The sequence below is a fragment of the Balearica regulorum genome, chromosome W, assembly GCF_011004875.1.
Source record: "Balearica regulorum gibbericeps isolate bBalReg1 chromosome W, bBalReg1.pri, whole genome shotgun sequence".
Classification (NCBI taxonomy): domain Eukaryota; kingdom Metazoa; phylum Chordata; class Aves; order Gruiformes; family Gruidae; genus Balearica; species Balearica regulorum.
The window spans coordinates 20,621,186-20,642,353 of NC_046219.1; the positions used below are offsets into that span (position 1 = coordinate 20,621,186).

The 21,168-nt window shown below is 45.8% G+C and overlaps 1 long non-coding RNA gene across 2 annotated transcripts in view; it reads right to left on the minus strand.

Annotated features, from left to right (window-relative positions):
• Positions 1 to 21,168, minus strand: part of LOC142599221 (uncharacterized) — a 706,610-nt gene that overhangs the window by 186,806 nt on the left and 498,636 nt on the right. The window lies entirely within an intron of this gene.

Genomic DNA, 21,168 nt, shown 5'->3' on the forward strand with positions numbered 1-21,168 from the left:
TTAGCACAATATCCCATTGTATCCTCGTAGCCAAGCAGAGGAGATATGAACTGGATGGTGGAGTGCAATGTGGCTAAAATCAGCTTGACTGTCAGAAACCAAGGGTCGTGGCAAACAGTTCAAATACTACATGGAAATTGCCTAAAAGTTCTATTGCTTAGGGGATGAGGGGGCCAATACTTTTTAACATCTTTATCTTCAACGGGGATGATGGGAGCAAAGGCATCCTCAGCAAATTTGTAAATAGCACCAAACTGAGGGGAGTTTTGGTACCCAGGATGGCAGGATTGCTGCTCAGAGGAACCCCAACAGGCTGGACAATGTAAATTCCCCATAAGCATTCCCTCGTGAGACTGGTTAAACACTGGACCAGGCTATTGGAGAAGGTACAGGTATCTGGAATCAGAAAAAATACAAACTCAAGCTCAAAATAAAACTCACACAAAGCAAAATATTTGGAAGCATATGTTCCTGGCTAGAAAATCCTGATATTTCTTTTAAAACTCTGTGTTCAGAAGTTGTATTTTTAAAATATATAGAAAATTGTGAGGCTATCAATCCCAGATTCTTATTATTTTGATATTTTATTTTCTTGGGAGTGGAAGATTAAACAGGAAAGTCCATTCAAATCACCTGGATGTGTCTGAAATCCCCAGAATATTCAATCTACATATCTGTTATTACAGTATATTTTTCTCATGTACAATATTTAGGTATAATTAATTGTCACAAAAAGAGAGAAGGCTTGCAATGTAATTTTTCTCTCCAAAATTCTAAGTCTTTTATGGTCTTAATCCCAGTGGTATTTCAGTATTTTCATTTCAAGCAGGAGAAACATATGAAAAACAAAATCTACAGAGAGGTTTTCTGAACTGAAAAAGTGCAAAATGGAATTCTCACATTTGCACCTGTAGCCACAGGATAGCCTATGAATAGGTTTCGATTTTCTTTAAAGAACTATTGGTTCTTGGATCTGGTGGCTGCTGGTTTTTCCTAACCTTTCCTTTCCCCCTCAACTTGTACGGAGTCAAAGTACCTATAAAAAGCATGCATGTCTTTGTCCAGGCAAAAAATTACATAAAACTTGCAAATCCATGTTTTCCTTTTATCCCTACAAAACAGGACATAATTGAGAACATTTACACCAGTCCTGCATTTCCTGCTGGGTCTTGCAGAAATAATCTGAAATAACTGCAGAAGTCACAGTTTTGTAAGTCTGAAGTCCAAATGACTCTCTTAAAAATATCAGCTAAACAAAAGGTCAGTGTTTGTAAAGATACTTGGATAGCACTGATATTTATTGTTCTGACTGTTTGGGAGAACAAATTTGACTGTATGTCTTCCCGCAGCATCCAGCCAGGAAGCACAGCCTCACAGGCCAGCACTGTGGTGTCTTTTGGAAAAACTGTGTCCTTTTGGGGGACTAATCATTTCTTCCACATTCTAGATAAATTACATGTTTACCAGAGCTTCTAGGAAGAAACTATAAATAAAAAAGTATCTGGAGAATTTCAGTCCGAAATGATGGAAGGTAAAAAGAAAATCCTATCATAAGACTTTAACTATGATTTGTAAATCTCAGTATCCTTTGCCTTAATTTTCTGTATCACACCACTGTACAAGCAAAAGAGTGGAAAAGCGAAAAAGACAATAACTTCCCTTATTTTCCCATTGGTTTCCTTCTGTATTATTTAAAGCTACCTGTGTTTTATGTTTTGTCTGGAAAAACTGTAGCAAAACAATGCAATAGTACCTAACAACTCTAGAAAAATACACTAAATACATATACTAATGTGTTTTAGGTGTCCCTCAGTAGTCATAAACTGTCTTCAAAAGCTAGTAGCATGCTAAACCAACAAAAATGGTTATGAAAAAATTAAAATATCTGGTAATGACAATATATCTGTGAACATCCTTGTTCATTTTGTCTGGGCTAATAGTTAAGTTTATCTCATTTCTTTGCTCATATTGTTGGTGACATAATTTTATTGTATCTTTAATGGTCATTTAAAATATTATCTATTATAACAGATATTTTTAGACTGTCTTCATCATTTGACAGTTTTGACAGACATTATTGATTTGGCCAGCAACTGTAGCTAACCAGAAGAGGACAATGTGACAGTTTTATGTAACAAAAGGCACAGTGTCATGTCAACTGAACCAAATGTTGTACAAACTGACAGTGACACTTTTCAGAGTTAATTTTCTGCTTCATTTTCTCTACCATCAATATATAAGGTAGTGCAGTAGGTGATACAAATCAGGATAGAGCAAAAGGTCTATCCCTGCTTCTGTTGCTGTACTTGACTTCTTTTCACTAAGGTAACCAGCAATTATTTTTAAGGTGAACAAAAAAGGAAGAACAGCTTATAGTAATCAACCTACCCCTTTAGGAGAAAATATATCCTTTATCAGGATTCTTTATATGTTTCTCCTAGGTGGCTTTTTGAAAAATAAAAAAGTCCCCCATCTGCTAGGTCATGCCTACAAAACACATTCCGTCAGGTCCTAAAAGCAAAAAGAGCTTTGCCTGTGGGATACCTATAATTATTATGCGGAAGGCCTTGCCCCTGCTAACACAACCTAAATGAGAACAATGGCTCGAGGCTGTGAGTTGATAAAGTGCAACTATTCGATTTTGTTCTTCTATGGCTCTAGCATTGTGCAGAATCCATGAGTGACATCTTTGTCCTTCCTTTGGGCTGAGCAGATTGAATCTGTCATGCTGAGTTCAACAATGACTAGGGGACACAACCTTAGCAGGGTCTGTCATTTTTTCCTACTAATTCAATCTACATTTAATCAATGAAAGTAATTTCTTGTTTGTTTAAGTCTCTTATCCAATGGATCTAGAGGATCCTGAAGTAGTGCACCACTACCATGAACTTCTCCCCCTTTTGAACTTGGACTAGTATATCAAGAACGGAATTAGTGAAAATTGCACATTGCAAAGTTGTCACACTGCTCACTATACACTTAGTCTCCTTTTCTGTTTATATATAGCTGAGTGTCATTTCGGAATTCAGCTTTCCCACAGATTCAATGAGAAAGAAATTAGCTAGAGTTATACCTCCCAACAGCAACAGCAGTACAATGTTAAGAATTGTAATGCACTCTCTTACAGGAGCATACATTCAGTGGTTGTCCACATGTATGTCTTGTATGTTAAGGTACAAAAGTAAGGATATTCCTTCCTATCTACAGGCTATCACTGTTATTGAAAGTAACTAGTAATGATTTATGCAAGTTCAAGGACTTCATTGATCGGTTTAGCTGGTCTTAATCAAACTCTGTCTTCCTTTTCACTCATAGTGAGTCTAAGTCTAAGAGAGCCTGACATCAAGTCTTTGACTTTTTATTGGTTCTTAGCAAGTGCTGTGCTCAGAACTTCAGTAGCCAGCAGTTGCCAGACAGGAAGTTAAAAACTCAAGGAAAGTTTGGAAAAAACCCATCGAAATCTATACAGCAAGTTAAACATATCAAGGAGAAGCAAGAGCTTGAGTACAGCTTTTCGTGCTTTCTGAACTGTTTCTTTTCAATAAACAGTACCATTTGAACAGTCTAGAAGAGGGAATCATAGAATGGTTTGGGTTGGAAGGGACCTTAAAGATCATCTAGTTCCAACCCCCCTGCTGCGGGCAGGGACACCCTCCACTAGATCACGTTGCCCAAAGCCTCATCCAACCTGGCCTTGAACACTTCCAGGGATGGGGCCTCCACAACCTCTCTGGGCAACCTGTTCCACTGCCTCACCACCCTCACAGTAAAGAATTTCTTTCTAATATCTAATCTAAATCGATCCTCCTTCAGCTTAAGCCCATTACCCCTTGTCCTGTCACTACATTCCCTGATAAAGAGTCCCTCACCATCTTTCCTCTAGGCCCCCTTCAGGTACTGGAAGGCCGCAATTAGATCTCCCCAGAGCCTTCTTTTCTCCAGGCTGAACAATCCCAACTCTCTCAGCCTGTCCTCATAGGAGAGGTGCTCCAGCCCTCTAATCATCTTTGTGTCCCTCCTCTGGACTCTCTCCAACAGCTCCATGTCTTTCTTGTACTGGGGCCCCCAGAGCTGGATGCAGTACTCTGGGTGGGGTCTCACAAGAGATATCTCTGATTATTATCAGGAATAATAGATATTTAAAAGATGCATTTAGCTTTTTCAGATATCAAAGACCACTTAAAGAAGGTGTATGAATGTATTATAACATTTGAAAATAATGATAAAAATATTTCAAGGTCTCTGTTAGTGTGGTGGGTTGACCTTGGCTAGCCACCAGGTGCCCACCAAGCCACTCTATCACTCCCTCTACTCAACTGACCGGGGAGGAGAAAATACAATGAAAGGCTCATGAGTGAAGATAAGGACACGGAGATCACTCAGCAATTACTGTCACAGGCAAAACAGACTCAGCTTGGGAAAATGAATTTCATTTACTGCTAATCAAAATAAGAGTAGGATAATGAGATTCTCTTTACCTCCTTCCCCAAGTGGCACAGGGGGATGGGGAATGGGGGATGTGGTCAGTTCATTATGGGATCTCTCTGCCACTCCTTCCTTCTCACACTCTTCCCCTGCTCCAGCGTGGGGTCCCACCCACGGGAGACAGTCCTTCACAGACTTCTTCAACGTGGGTCCTTCCCACAGGCTGCAGTTCTTCATGAACTGCTCCAGCAGGGGGCCTTTCCACAGGGTGCAAACCTTCAGGAACAGACTGCTCCAGCGTGAGTCTCCTGTGAGGCCACCGGTCGTGCCAGAAAACCTGCTGCAGCATGGGCTTGTCTCCACAGGGTCCTGCCAGGAGCATGCTCCAGCACTCCACAGGGTCACAGCTTCCTTCAGGGCACACCCACTTGCTCTGGCATGGGGTCTTCTATGCACTGCAGGGTGCATATTTGCTCCACCATGGCTGCAGGGGAATCTCTACTCCGGCACCTGGAGCACCTCCTCCCCCTCCTTCTTCACTGACCTTGATGTCTGCAGAGTTGTTTCTCTCACATATTCTCACGCCTCTCTCCCAGCTGCAGTTTTTTTCCCTTTCTTAAATATATTATCACAGAGGTGCTACCAGCATCACTGATTCACTTAGCTTTGGCCAGTGGCAGGTCCATTTTGGAGCTGGCTGCTCTTCTGAAATCCAGGGTAGTGAGCTTGCTGTGTACCCTCCTCGCTATCTTAAGGATCTGGAACTCTACCATTTCACGGTCACTGCAGCCAAAGTTGCCCTTGAGCTTCACATTCCTCACCAGCCCCCTCCTTTTTGGTGAGAACAAAGTCCAGCATGGCACCTATCCTCGTCAGCTCCTCTATCACTTGGAGATGATGCTCAGGCACATGGAAAATAAGGAGGTGATTGGTGAAGGCCAACATGACTTCACTAAGGGCAAATTGTGCCTGACAAATTTGGTGGCCTTCTATGATGGGGTTACAACGTTGGTGGATAAGGGAAGAGTGACAGACGTCATCTACCTGGATTTGTGCAAAGTATTCGACACTGTCCCACACGACATCCTTGTCTCTACATTGGAGAGACATGGATTCAATGGATGGACCACGCGGTGGATAAGGAACTGGCTGGATGGTCACACTCAAAGAGTTGTGGTCAATGGCTCAACGTCCAAGTGGAGAATGGTGACGAGTGGCATTCCTCAGGGGTCATTATTGGGACCGGCAACATCTTTGTCAGCGACATGGACAGTGGGATCGAGTGCACCCTCAGCAAGTTTGCCGACAACACCAAGCTGTGTGGTGTGGTCGACACGCTGGAGGGAAGGGATGCCATCCAGAGGGACCTTGACAGGCTTGAGAGGTGGGCGCATGTGATCTGCATGAAGTTCAACAAGGCCAAGTGCAAGGTCCTGCATGTGGTTTGGCGCAATCCCAAGCACAAGTGCAGGCTGGGTGGAGAATGAATTGAGAGAAGCCCTAAGGAGAAGGACTACGTGTGTTAATTGATAAAAACCTCAACATGAGCTTGCAAAGTGTGCTTGCAGCCCAGAAAGCCAGCCTGGGCTGCATCAAAAACAGTGTGACCAGCAAGTCAAGGGAGGTGATTCTGCCCCTTCTACTCTGCTCTGGTGAGACCCCACCTGGAGTACTGCATCTAGCTCTGGGGTCTTGTCCTGGTTCTGGCTAGGATAGAGTTAATTTTCACAAGGAGCCAGGACAGGTGAGCCAAGCTGGCCGGGGGCTATTCCATACCATGTGACATCATGCTCACCATAAAAGGGGGCTAGTGGGCAGGGGTGGGTTCGGGTCCAGCGTCCGGTAGGTCCGGTCGGTGGGGTCGTTGGATCGGTAAATTGTTCTCTGTTATCACCCATTGTTACTATCTGTTTTCAGTACTGTTGTTGATTGTTTTCCCTCTCCCTTGATGTCCCAGTAAACTGCCCTTATCCCAACCCTCGAGGCTTTGGCGTTGTTTTTCCGTTCTCCTCCCCAGCCCGCCGGGGGAGGGGTGAGCGAGTGGCGCGTGGCACTTAGCTACCGGCTGGGGCTAAACCACGTCAGACTGTCCAGAAACTAGACTGTTCCCAAGCTGCACGTTGTGAAGTTGCACTGCCCTTCCCCAACTAGCCCCCTTTTATGCTGAATATGACATCATATGGTATGGAATACCCCTTTGGCTAGTTTGGGTCACCTGTCCTGGCTGTGTCCCGTCCCAGCTTCTGGTAAAAATTAACTTGATCCTAGCCGAACCCAGGACATTATCCACCTCTTATTCTGTACCATTTACGTCATGCCCAGATCCTACACTTCCCAATTAATCACCACCATTTTCCCTGTCTCTGGCATGGTCCATGCTCATGGTCTGTGGGTTGAAGATATTAATTTCAAGGAAGTTGCTGAATGCCTGTTGCTGAAGCCAGTTCTAGTTCCATCATCACTGCAGTTTGCTTGGTTTCATGAAAGTTAATCCTTCATTAATTTGGGTAATTCTTACTGTAATACCATTGATTCATAATGTAGCAATGGTACCAATTGTAACCGTAGGATAGGGGCCGTGAAACAGAAACTATAGAATCAGGTTGAGATAATTAGTTTGTAACCAAGGTAATAGGTAATGAAGCTAACTGACCATGGCAAGGTACAATGCTGCTATGTTCCATGTACAGTCCCTACCCAACCAGACAATAGGCCCAGGAATATTAATCTTATGAAGTAAGTTGTTATGGACAGGTGCATCCACAGCAAGGGTACTGTGCATGCCCACAAGAAGAGGGTCACCCAGCGGACACGGGTGCGAGACCACTGACGACCACCAGAGACCCTTGAGGACCACCGACTCAAATCACTGAGCATGCGTGACGGGGAGGAGAATATGGAAACGGATTTGAAGAAATGATTATCATAGGACTGCCTTTTCTGAGAATGATGATGAATATGTATGTTTTTATCCTACATAAGCTGTGTGTTGGTGATCACCTGGCATGCACGTTGGGTGGAGCTATCCCCCGTGCATCCAGCGCTGCAATAAAGAATGCCTGCCTTTTAACACTACATTGGTGTTACGAGGTTTATTCCCAGATTTCGGTGACACAATGATAACATACAATGACAGGGTTATTCAGAAATTATCATCATACAATTTAATTTATTTACTATTCTCAGCCAAAATCAAATCCCCTTGAGGTACACATTGGAATGTCTCATCCTTCTGCATCACGCACCAAGTGCACCCAGGTCCTTGAGCAAAAGCAATCCCACAGATGGGTTTGCCTTTGTCTGAATCAGGAGTAACCCAGACTGTCTTCCCCAACATATTCTTCATATGTACTATGGGGACTTTATCCCCTTCTACAGTACATAAAAAGTTTGATTGGCCAGGGCCAGATGGATTGGTAGATCCCCTAATGTTAAATAACCAGTTAGCCTTTGCTAAATGTGTATCCCAATGTCTGAAGGTCCCACCACCCATTGCCCTCAGGGCAGTCTTTAGCAGCCCATTGTATTGTTCGATTTTCCCAGAGGCTGGTGCATGGTAGGGGATGCAATACACTCACTCAATGCCATGCCCTTTGGCCCAGGTATCTATGAGGTTGTTTTGGAAATGAGTCCCATTGTCTGACTCAATTCTTTCTGGGGTGCCATGTCGCCACAGGACTTGCTTTTCAAGACCCAGAATAGTGTTCCGTGCAGTGGCATGGGGCACAGGGTATGTTTCCAGCCATCTGGTGGTTACTTCCACTATTGTTTTTCTCTTTCTTAAATATGTTATCACAGAGGCGCTGATTGGCTTGGCCTTGGCCAGGGGTGGGTCCGTCTTGGAGCCGGCTGACATTGGCTCTATCAGACACAGGGGAAGTTTCTAGCAGCTTCTCACAGAAGCCACCCCTGTAGCCCCCCCCACTACCAAAATCTTGCCACGCAAACCCAACACATCCTCAGTGGCCTGCCTCTTGGGTACATGGGCATCTACGTGACGTAACTTTTACGATTAGATTCTCTAGCCAGGCAGCAATATCCTGCCACAATGGGGCAGCCAGATGGGTTTGCCTCTGCCCTGCCAGTTGCTCTGCTTTCACTGCTGTAACCACCCCCACAGGGCATTGGCCACCATCCATCAATCAGTATAGAGGTAGAGCATCAGCCACTTCTCTCTTTCAGCAATATCTAGAGCCAGGTGGATGGCTTTCACCTCTGCAAACTGATTTGATATACCTTCTCCTTCAGCAGCTTCCGCAACTCTCCATGTAGGACTCCATACAGCGGCCTTCCACCTTCGATGCTTTCCCACGATGCGACAGGACCCATCAGTGAAGAGGGCACATGGTTTCTCATCTTCTGTTAGTTTATTATACGGTGGGGCTTCTTCAGCACGTGTCACCTCCTCCTCTGGCGACATTCCAAAATCTTTCCCTTCTGGCCAGTCTGTGATCACTTCCAGAATTCCTGGACAATTGGGGTTTCCTATTCGAGCCTGCTGTGTGATCAGTGCAACCCACTTACTCCATGTAGCATCGGTTGCATGGTGTGTAGAAGGAGCCCTCTCTTTGAACATCCAGCCCAGCACTGGCATTCGGGGTGCCAGGAGGAGCTGTGCTTCAGTGCCAGTCACCTCTGAAGCAGCTCGAACCCCTTCATAGGCTGCCCATATCTCCTTTTCCGTTGGAGTGTAGCGGGCCTCGGATCTTCTGTATCCCCGACTCCAAAACCCCAGGGATTGGCCTCGAGTCTCCCCCGGTGCTTTCTGCCAGAGACTCCAGGTAGGGCCATTCTCCCCGGCTGCAGTGTACAGCACATTCTTTACATCTGGTCCTGCCCGGACTGGCCCAAGAGCTACTACATGAACTATTTCCTGTTTAATTTGTTCAAAAGCTTATCGTTGCTTGAGGCCACATTTCAAATCGTTTTTCTTCCGGGTTACATGATAGAGAGAGCTTACAGTGAGACTGTAATTTGCAATATGCATTCACCAGAAACCCACAACACCTAAGAAGGCCTGTGTCTCCTTTTTTTTTAGCTGGTGGAGACATAGCTGCTATTTTGTTGATCACGTCCATTGGGATCTGACTATGCCCATCATGGCATCCATTATTCCTAAAAACTGGATCTCCTGTGCAGGTCCCTTGACCTTGCTTTTTTTTATCGCAAAATAAATCAGAACGATTTGGACTATTTTCTTCCCTTTCTCAGAACCTTCCTCTGCTGCTGTGCTGCCCCATACAATGATGTCATCAATGTATTGCAGGTGCTCTGGGGCTTCTCCCTGTTTCCAGGGCAGTCTGGATCAGTCCATGGCAAATGATGGGGCTGTGTTTCCACCCCTGGGGTAGTCGATTCCAGGTGTACTGGACGCCCCTCCAACTGAAAGCAAACTGTGGCCTGTACTCTTCCACCAAAGGGATCGAGAAAAATGCATTAGCTATATCAATTGTGGCATACCACTTGGCTGCCTTTGACTCCAGTTCATATTGAAGTTCCAGCATATCCGGCATGGCAGCACTCATGGGTGGCGTGATGTCATTCAGGCCACGATAGTCTACCGTCAGCCTCCACTCTCCATTGGACTTCCGCACTGGCCATATGGGGCTGTTGAAGGGTGAGCGGGTTCTGCTGATCACTCCCTGACCCTCCAGTTGACGAATTAGGTTATGGATGGGAGTCATGCGATATTGTCACCAGTGCACTGTTGTGGTAGCGATTGGCACCTGTTGTACTTCATCTATCAGCAACCCCACAACAGAAGGGTCCTCTGAGAGACCGCACAAAGTACACAACTCTTCAGTTCATCCGTCTCCAAGGCAGCTATGCCAAAAGCCCATCTATACCCTTTTGGATCTTTGAAATACCCTTTCCGGAGGTAGTCTATGCCCAGGATGCACGGAGCCTTTGGGCCAGTCACAATGGGGTGCTTTTCCCAGTCCTTCCCAGTTAGACTTACTTCAGCTTCCAGTAGAGTCAGCTGTTGCGATCCCCCTGTCACTCCAGAAATAGAGATGGGTTCTGCTCCTTCATAGCTTGATGGCATTAAAGTACACTGTGCACCGGTGTCCACTAGAGCCTTGTACTCTTGTGGATCTGACGTGCCAGGCCATCGGATCCACACAGTCCGATAAACCCAATTGTCCCTTTCCTCCACCTGGCTGGAGGCAGGGCCCCTCTAATCCTGCTCATCATATTTGCTGCTCACTTCTTGCAAAAAGGATTTAGAAGTCCCTTCAAGAGGATCATACATATGAGTAGGCCTTCCACTCGCTCTGGGGAACTGCCCACTGGAAACTGGAGCGGCATTTTTCCTGGAAGAATTCCCTTTTGTGGCTGTTTTACTTTGCAGCTCATGTACTCGTGCCTGTAGCATTGAGGTAGGCTTTCCATCCCACTTCCTCACGTCCTCTCCATGGTCACACAGGTAAAACCACAGGGTACCTCGTGGTGTGTACCCTCTATATCCTCTCTCTTGAACAGAGAAATGCTTGCTCTGGATAGCCGAAACACTGGTCTGTACAGGTGGGGAATAAGACATATCCTCTCTAAGTTGCTGGAACTCCCGGGACAGTTTCTCCACAGCCGAAATGAGGGTGGAAGAGAGACTTTCTTCACACTGACGGAGTCGGCCAGCCACTTCATCCACTGTTGGTGCCTCTTTAGGTTTCCAGTCCATTACTGCTAGTGAGTTGGCGTACGATGATGGTGCACTTCGCACAAACTTCCGCCACATGGGTCGTGTGCACTGGACTTCATCAGGGTCTGTGGGTAACTGCGCATTGTCTGGGTCATAATAAACCAACTCCCGCACGGCTAATTCCCTCAGGTACTGGATACCTCGCTCCATGGTGGTCCACTTGCTTGGCCGACACACATACAACATCTTCACTGAAAGGATACCTTTCCTTCACACTTGACAGGAGTCTCCTCCAGAGGCTGAGGGCTTGTGTCTTTTTCCCAATTGCCTTGTCAATGCCCCCTTCCTTGGACAGGGATCCCAACTGTTTGGCCTCCCTGCCGTCTAATTCCAGGCTACTGGCCCCATTATCCCAGCATCGGAGCAGCCAGGTAATGATGTGCTCACCTGGACGGCGGCTGAAATCTTTTCTCATATCTCGCAGCTCACTCTGGGACAGGGATCGAGTGATTACCTCTGGTTCTGGCTCTTCCTCCTGTGATGGTCCTGGTTCATCATCATCCTTCACTAAGTGAACTGATTTCTTTGTGTATTTCTTCTTCTGTATAGGGGCGACTGATACTGGTACTGGTTGGTTTTCTGGTTCACCTTCAGTCCCTGTCACAAGGGTTTGAGTAGCTACAGTGTCTGTTGCAGGGATTCGGGTAGCCACAGGGGTTGGGGTAGCCGCTGTGCCTGTCACGGGGGTTTGAGTAGCCACAGTGTCTGTTACGGAGGCTGGGGCAGCCGTGGGGGTTGGGGTAGCTGTCGTGCCTGGTGTGGGGTCTGGAGTAGCCGTGGGGGTTGGGGTAGCTGCAGTGTCAGTGGGTCTGTTTTCCCTCTCTTTCCCCTGATGACACTGCCTACTATCGAGCAGTGTTTGGTAGATCGAGGCCAGGGCCCAACACAGTGCAGTAAGTTGTGCCTCCTTGGAATAGCCACGGCATTTTCCCTTCAAATATTCTATCACTTTCTCAGGGTTCTGTAGTTGTTCGGGGGTGAAGTTCCAAAACATTGGGGGTGAGAAGGTCTCTAGATACCTGCCCACACACTCCCACATGCCATGCCAGCCCTGACTATTCAGCCTCGGGGCAGGTGTCTGAGTGGTCTTCTTAAAACATCTTTTTGCAACCTTGAACAAAACTTGAAACACATTCAGGAGACATAATAATATGAGCACAGTGGCTTGAACATCCCAAGAATAATCAAAATTTTCAAAAGCTGCTGCAACTAGCCTATAGGGAAAAAGGGGAATGAAAGAGCAGGAGGAAGCATCCCCCTCTGTCTTCCCTGTAGATTGAGTGCGATTATTAATCGATTCAAAGAGATATCCAAGGTATGGGCATGACAGCAAAACCCAATACAAGTACCAAATTAAGCTCATAATCATTGATGTTATCATATCATAAGTTGATATCACACAGTACAGCAACATGAGAACCTGGACCCCTCTCCCAGAGGTGATAAACAGCAGCATTGCAAGGAATGCATACAGCAAGTAGGGGTTTAGATACCACAGCCACGTGAAGAAATAAAACACCATTGTGACCACCGGCTGCTTAAAATAATACAATAAATACTTATAACAACTTTGTTTTAACACACTCGGGGCAGATCTGTCGTTATCTCAACCCTTCGAGCCCCACGTTGGGCGCCAAAAAGGACTGTCGTGGTTTTACCCCAGCCGGCAGCTGAGCACCACGCAGCCGCTCGTTCACTGCCTCCCCCACCCCCGTGGGATGGGGAGGAGAATGGGAAGGAAAAGACAAGACCTGGTGGGTTGGTATAAGGACAGTTTACTAGGATAGCAAAGGGAGAGGGGAAGACAAAACCAAAACAAAACAGTACTTAACAGAGCATGCAAAACTGGTGATACAGAATGCAGTTTCTCACCCGAGGACCGTACAACTCAGACCGCACGCTCAGACCTGTCCCGAAACCGGACTGTCCCCGAGCCACGCGTCCTGGAGCTGCTACCGCCCCTCCCCGGCTAGCCCCCCTTTTATGCTGAGCATGATGTCACATGGTATGGAATACCCCCTTTGGCTAGTTTGGGCCACCTGTCCTGTCTATGTCCCCTCCCAACTCCTTGTGCACCCCCAGCCGTCCCACTGGCAAGGTGGTGCAAGAAGCAGAAAAGGCCTTGGCTCTCTGTGTAAGCACTGCTCAACAACAGGTCCACATAACAAAAACATCTCTATATTACCAACGTTATTTCCAGCACAAATCCAAAACATAGCCCCATACTAGCTACTGTGAAAAAGAAAAAAAAAAAATGAACCCTCTCAGCTGAAACCAGGACATTATCCACCCCTTATTCCATACTATTTACATCATGCTTAGGTCCCACACAATTCAATACATCCTCATTAACCACTACCACCTTTCTCATCCCTTAATAGTATACTGATATCATTCCCTTAGTCTGTGGACTACCCTCTGAAAATGTCAATAAATGTCCACAAAATGTCCGTTGAGTTCACTCGGCCCAGATCCTTGGGCTTCACTTATCACACCAATCTCTCAGGGCAGGAGCAATGATGTGTACTGTTGGACTCCTACATGCTGCCAATATCTCCTTTTCCGTTGGAGTGTAGTGGGCTTCAGATCCTCTGTATCCCCGACTCCAAAACCCCAGGGGTCGACCTCGACTCTCCCCTGGTGTTTTCTGCCAGAGACTCCAGGTAGGGCCATTCTCCCCAGCTGCAGTGTACAGCACATTCTTTACATCTGGTCCTGCCCGGACTGGCCCAAGGGCCACCGCATGAACTGTTTCTTGTTTAATTTGTTCAAAGGCTTGTCGTTGCTCAGGGCCCCATTCAAAATCGTTCTTCTTCCGGGTTACATGGTAGAGAGGGCTTACAATGAGACTGTAATTCGGAATGTGCGTCCACCAGAAACCCACAACGCCTAGAAAAGCTTGTGTCTCCTTTTTATTGGTTGGTGGAGACATGGCTGCTATTTTGTTAATCACATCCATTGGGATCTGACGACGCCCATCTTGCCATTTTATTCCTAAAAACTGAATCTCCTGTGCAGGTCCCTTGACCTTACTTCGCTTTATGGCAAAACCAGCTTTCAGAAGGATTTGGATTATTTTCTTCCCTTTCTCAGAAACTTCTTCTGCCGTGCTGCCCCATACGATGATGTCATCAATGTATTGCAGGTGCTCTGGGGCTTCACCCCATTCCAATGCACTCTGGATCAGTCCATGGCAAATGGTGGGGCTGTGTTTCCACCCCTGGGGCAGTCGATTCCAGGTGTACTGGACGCCCCTCCTAGGGAAGGCAAACTGCGGCCTGCACTCTGCTGCCAAAGGGATCGAGAAAAATGCATTAGCGATATCCATTGTGGCATACCACTTGGCTGCCTTTGACTCCAGTTCATATTGAAGTTCCAGCATGTCTGGCACGGCAGCACTCATCGGCGGTGTGACTTCATTCAGGCCACGATAGTCCACTGTCAGCCTCCACTCTCCATTGGAGTTCCACACTGGCCATATGGGGCTGTTGAAGGGTGAGTGGGTTCTGCTGATCACTCCCTGACCCTCCAGTTGACGAATCAGCTTACGGATGAGAATCAGGGAGTCTCGGTTGCTGCAGTATTGCGGCCGGTGCACCGTTGTGGTAGCGATTGGCACCTGTTGTTCTTCAACCCTCAGCAACCCCACAACAGAAGGGTCCTCCGAGAGACCGCACAAAGTACACAACTCTTCATCCGTCTCCAAGGCAGCTACGCCAAAAGCCCACCGGTACCCTTTTGGGTCCTTGTAATGCCCTCTCTGGAGGTAGTCTATGCCCTGGATGCACAGAGCATCTGGGCCAGTCACAATGGGGTGCTTTTCCCCATCATTCCCGGTTAGACTCACTTCAGCCTCCAACAGAGTCAACTGTTGGGATCCCCCTGTCACTCCAGAAATAGAGATGGGTTCTGCTCCTTCATGGCTTGATGGCATTAATGTACACTGTGCACCGGTGTCCACTAGAGCCTTGTAATCTTGTGGATCTTATATGCCAGGCCATTGGATCCACACAGTCCGATAAACCCGATTGTCCCTTTCCTCCACCTGGCTGGAGTTAGGGCCCCTCTAATCCTGCTCACAGTACTCGTTACTTGTTGCAAAAATGACTTAGAAGTCCCTTCAAGGGGGACTCATTAGTATAAGTAAGCCTTCCACTTGTTCTGGGGGACTGCCCACTGGAAACTCGAAAGGCATTTTTCCTGGAAGAATCCCTTTTTGTTACTGTTTTGTCTTACAACTCACGTACTCGTGCCTGTAGGATCAAGGTAGGTTTTCCATCCCATGTCCTCATATCCTCTCTGTGGTCAGTCATATAAAACCACAGGGTGCCTCGTGGTGTGTCCGCTCTGTATATTCTCTCTCGATCAGAGGAACACTTACTCCTTATAGGCGAGTAACTGGTCTGTACAGGAGTGGAGTAGGACATATCCTCTGAATTGCTGGACATCCTGGGACAGTTTCTCCATAGCTGAGAAGAGGGAGGAAGAGAGACTTTCTTTTTATTGCCAGAGTCATCCAGCCACTTCATCCACTGTTGATGTCTCTTTGCTTTTCCAGTCCATTACTGCCAGTGATTTGGCATACAATGACGGTGCGATCCTTAAAAATGCTTGCCACGTGGGTTGGGTACATTGGACTTCATCAGGGTTTGTGGGTAACTGTGCATTGTCTGGGCCATAATAAACCATCACCCACACAGATAATTCTGTCAGGTACTGGATAGCTCTCTCCATGGTGGTCCACTTGCCTAGCTGACATACGACATCTTCGCTGAAGGGATACCTTTCCCTCACCCTTGAAAGAAGTTGCCTCCAGAGACTGAGGGCTTGTGTCTTTTTCCCAATTGCCTTGTCAATGCCCCCTTCCCTAGACAAGGATCCCAGCTGCTTGGCCTCCCTGCCCTCCAGTTCCAGGCTACTGGCCCCGTTATCCCAGCAGCGGAGCAGCCAGGTAATGATGTGCATGCCTGGAAGGTGGCTGAAATATTTTCTCATATCTCGCAGCTCACTCAGGGATAGGAATCGGGTGATTACCTCTGGTTCTGTCCCTTCCTCCTGTTCTCATGATGGTCCCGGTTCACCATCATCCTTCACTAAGCGAACTGATTTCTTTGTGTATGTCTTCTTGAGACTGATACTGGTACGGGTTGGTTTTTTTGGCTCAGCTGCAGTGCCTGTCACAGGGGTTTGAGTAGCCACAGTGCCTGTCGCTCAGTTTTCCCTCTCTTCCCCCGATGGCGCTGCCTACTATTGAGCAGTGTTTGGTAGATAGTGGCCAGGGCTCAGCACAGTGCAGTAAGTTGTGCCTCCTTGGAATATTGCCACAGACTAAGGGAATGATATCAGCATATTATATTATATCAAGGGATGAGAAAGGTGGTGGTGGTTTATGAGGATGTATTGAATTGTGTGGGACCTGAGCATGACGTAAATAGTATGCATTAAGGGGTGGATAATGTCCTGGTTTCAGCTGAGAGGATTGATTTTCTTCATAGTAGCTACTATGGGGCTATGTTTTGGATTTGTGCTGGAAACAGTGTTGATAATAGAGAGGTGTTTTTTGTTATATGGACCTGTTGTTGTTGAGCAGTGCTTACACAGAGCCAAGGCCTTTTCTGCTTTTCGCACTGCCCTGCCAGTGGGATGGCTGGGGGTGCACAAGAAGCTGGGATGGGACACAGCCAGGACAGGTGACCCAAACTAGGCAAAGGGGGTATTCCATACCATGTGACATCATGCTCAGCATAGAAGAGGGGCTAGTAGGGGAGGGGCAAAACAGCTCCAGGATGCATGGTTCAGGGACAGTCTGGTTTCAGGACAGGTCTGAGCATGCGGTCTGAGTTGTACGGTCATTGGGTGAGAAACTGCATTGTGTATCACTAGTTTTGTATATTCTGTTAGAGTACTGTTTCTGGGTTTTTTTTCCCTCTCCCTTTGCTATGCCAGTAAACTGTCCTTATCCCAACCCACGAGGTTTTGCCTTTTCTTTCCCATTCTCCTCCCAGTGTAATAGGGGGAGTGGGAGGAGCGGGGGGGAGTGAGCTAGCGGCTGTGTGGTGCTCAACTGCCAACTGGGGCTAAACCATGACACAATAGCTACAGCATTTTCCTATTAATTATTCTATTACTTTTTCAGGGTCTTGTAGTTGTTCGGCAGTGAAATTGCAAACCATTTAGTGAGAAGTTCTCTAGATATCTGGCCATATTCTCTCACATGCCATGCCACCCATGACTATTCAGCCTCAGGGAAGATATCTGGGTGGTATTCTTTCTTACAACTATTTTTTGTAGCCCTAAACAAGACCTGAAACACCATCAGGAAACATAGCAAAAGGAGCATGCTGGCATGAACATCCCAAGTGGCTTCAAAATTCTCAGAAGCTGCTGTAACCAGCCTGAAGGTAAAAGGAGATGTGAAAGAGTGGGAGAAAGTATCTCTGCATTATTCTGCAGTATTGTGCACCTGGCACAGCATGAGAAGCTGAACTGTCCTTGACTTAGTGTAGACATTGCAACTACATAGAAACAAGTAAAAACATCAGTGTGTTATGAATATTATTCTCATACTAAATCCAAAACATAGTGTGGAGAACAACGCTTTAGCAAATAAAGACGGCGTGGGAAATGTGCGATTTCGACCTGTGCGCTAAAGCAGCAAAAAACAGCGGTTCAAAGAAAAGATATGCACAAAACAGGCCTTGCATTCTTCAGTAGCTCGTAAATAACATGTGACTGGCCGAATCCAGGAGATAAGGAGCTGAGAACAGACAGCCAGGCGCCTGCCAGGTGCAAGAGAAAAACAGAATAGCAGATCTTGCGGGGAACACGAATCGGGTGATGATTGGGGAATAAAAGACCCTCCCCTTTTAACAAGAAATACTATATAATCAGAAAATTCTGTAATAAAGTTGATTCTGTACTTGCACCCTACAGAGTCCATGCCTATCATACACCACAACATAGCACTATACCAACTACTAGAAAGAAAATCAACTTTATCTCTGCTGAAACCAGGATAGTATCCACAACTTTTTCCATACCATCTACCTCATGCCCAGGTCCTATACTTCCCAATACATTCCAATTAATCACTGTCACTTTCCCTATCTTTTGATTTGTTGTTGTGATTTTGCCCCAGCTGGCATCTAAGAACCATGCAGCCACTCACTCACTCCCGCCCAGTGATGTGGGGGAGAGAATCAGAAGAGTGACAGTGAGAAAACTCATGGGTTGAGATAAAGACAGTTTAACAGGGAAAGCAGAAGCCGCACGCACAAGCAAAGCAAAACAATCAATTCATTCATCACTTCCCATGGGCAGGCAGGTGTTCAAATACCAGTGAAAGTAATGATTCAAATGGTTGATCAAGATCTGAGCCTAGATTTTTCAGGGTCAGGTAACTTCATTTAGACAACTAAATCCCTGGTCAAGCTAAGGAATAAGTTACTTCTCAGAAATTTGCACCCTTCGATGCGAGTGCTGGTCTTCCTTTGATAATAGTGTAGGGCAAGAATTAGAGGCCAAGTTTTCTGCTAATGAAAGTCTCGTGAAAGAGAAGAAATAATGCTGACATAGAACTTTCTTTGTCCAACAATAGAATATGTACAAAACTCTTTTAGATTTATGAAGTCTCTTAAAGAGACAGCTAGGAAATGACTGTTCACTACGATTGCAATGGAAAAGTCTTTTCTATCATTATAAGATCTTTGTGATTTTTTAAAACCAGGATCATATGTTAAAAATGTATAAATCATTTATAAAAAGTTGCATTTTTAAAAAAATGTTGTCTATAATCTTTATCAATATTTGAAAGAGACTAAGCATTTTAACATTATATCTTACATTTTCAAACGAAAAGTAATTTTGATATCATAACAACATATATTGCTTAGAAAATGGTATTCAATATCAAGGAAGGTTTTTTCCTTTTTTACTTCAGAAATCTGTCAAAGAACAATTCTTTCAGAGAGGTTTCTGTTTTGATGAGTTGATTAATTTTTTAAAACCTGTTTGACTGCAAAATTCTTCATCAGCTCTAATGTTGACACTGCTGCTAATGACAAAATTCAATCACTTACTGTTGTGGTTTGACCCCAGCCAGCAGTTGAGCACCACGCAGCCGCTCGCTCACTCTCCACCATCAGGATGGGGGAGAGAATTGGAAGAGTGAAAGTGAGAAAACTTGTGGGTTGAGATAAAGACAGTTTAATAGGTAAAGCAAAAGCCATGCGCACAAGCAAAGCAAAGCAAGGAATTCATTCACCACTTCCCATGGGCAGGCAGGTGTTCAGCCATCTCCAGGAAAGCAGGGCTCTGTCACGCATAACAGTTACTTGGGAAGACAAATGTCATCGCTCCGAACACCGCCGCCCCCTTGTCCTTCCTCTTCCCCAAGCTCCTTATAAACTGAGCATGATGTCATATGGTATGGAATATCCCTTTGGTCAATTTGGGTCAGCTGTCCTGTCTGTATCCCCTCCCAACTTCTTGTGCACCCCCAGCAATCCTGATGGCAGGGAAGTGCAAGAAGCAGAAAAGGCCTTGACTCTGTATAAGCACTGCTCAACAACAATATGTCTATATAACAAAAAACATTTCTATATTATCAACACTGTTTCCAGCACAAATCCAAAACATAGTCCCATACTAGCTACTATGAAGAAAATTAAGCCTCTCAGCTGAAACCAGGACACTTACGCATAGCTTCCCACTGTGATCCTTTGAGGGGAGCATAAGCTGCTCCACCAGGCAGGCCTCAATGAGATGCTGGAGTGTGGAGTGATGGCCTTTTCTCCTCCCTCCACTCTGTGCTTCATATCCCCAGCACCAATAACACCAACGGCTCAGCTTCATTCTCCTGTATATTTTACATACTGTTAGCAGTAAAAGAGGCAGACTCCCAATTCAAGGAAAATTGACTGCTTTGAAATACAAGGTTCCTGGTTTGAGGTGAAAGTTAGAAAGCATTTGGAATTGCATAAAAGGTTGACCCAGCAGACAAAGGGTGCTCGAGCATGGAGCAGGTTTCCACAGAAGTTCGGGGGTCCCAGATCATTTGCCAGTGCTCTCTTTCAGCCTCAGACCCAGAAAAACCAGAGGGCAGATCCAGAGAGAAACTGAAATGCTGTGCAGATCCTTCAGACCTCTTCCAGGGACTGCTCCCATTACATAAAGCTTCAGAGAAGGAAGAGAACAGAAGCAGCCTCTACACTTATTTTGGGGCTATACAGAGCTGTAATTCATAATCACATTTGTGTGGGCTTTTTCACATATTACTGAGTCCTGCCTGTCAGTACCAAGCAGATCTAGTGACATCTTTTGGTACGTGCTCCAAGGCTTCTTAGCAGTGTCACTGAACAAACATAATATTGTCAAGGAATAACATTTCACAGGCAGCCAAGAGTTATTGCTTACAGCATTCTTTATGTCAGGTGTAGCTAAAAGAATGTTCCAACTGTCATGACTAAGATTTTGTTACATAGCTTTGGTTTAGCAGCAATTTAGGATTTATTAATATTTTTGAGATAGATCACAAGATTAGGTTGTATAATTATTAACAGCACTTAATCATCAGCCAATTTAACAGAGCAATTCAATGGAATTTGTTACAATCAAAATAGTGACTTAAAGATTTGAGAATGGCAAGGATCGTCTGAAGCTTACAGCAGGGTTCCACACACAGATGGGGGTTAAATCGAATCACATGTACAGACAGGCAGACAAATAATCCTGGATCAAATTACACACAAACAGACAGGCAAATAGTTCTGAACCAAATTGTGCGTGCGCACATACACACACAGAGGTTAACCTATGATTAGAATTTCCCTTTTCGTGAGTTTCATGAATTAGTCACTGTTATCTGCTGTCATTCATCAACCAGCAGTCAGTGAACCTCACGAAATCAGGCCTTTGAGTCCTCACGAAATCTTGGACAGATGATCTTTGAATCCTTGTGATATCTACCCTGAGAGGTGTCCCAGCTCAGGGGGAGATACTGGGTCACACAGCTTGCTGCGGTCCTGGAGAGCTCAAAAGGTCTC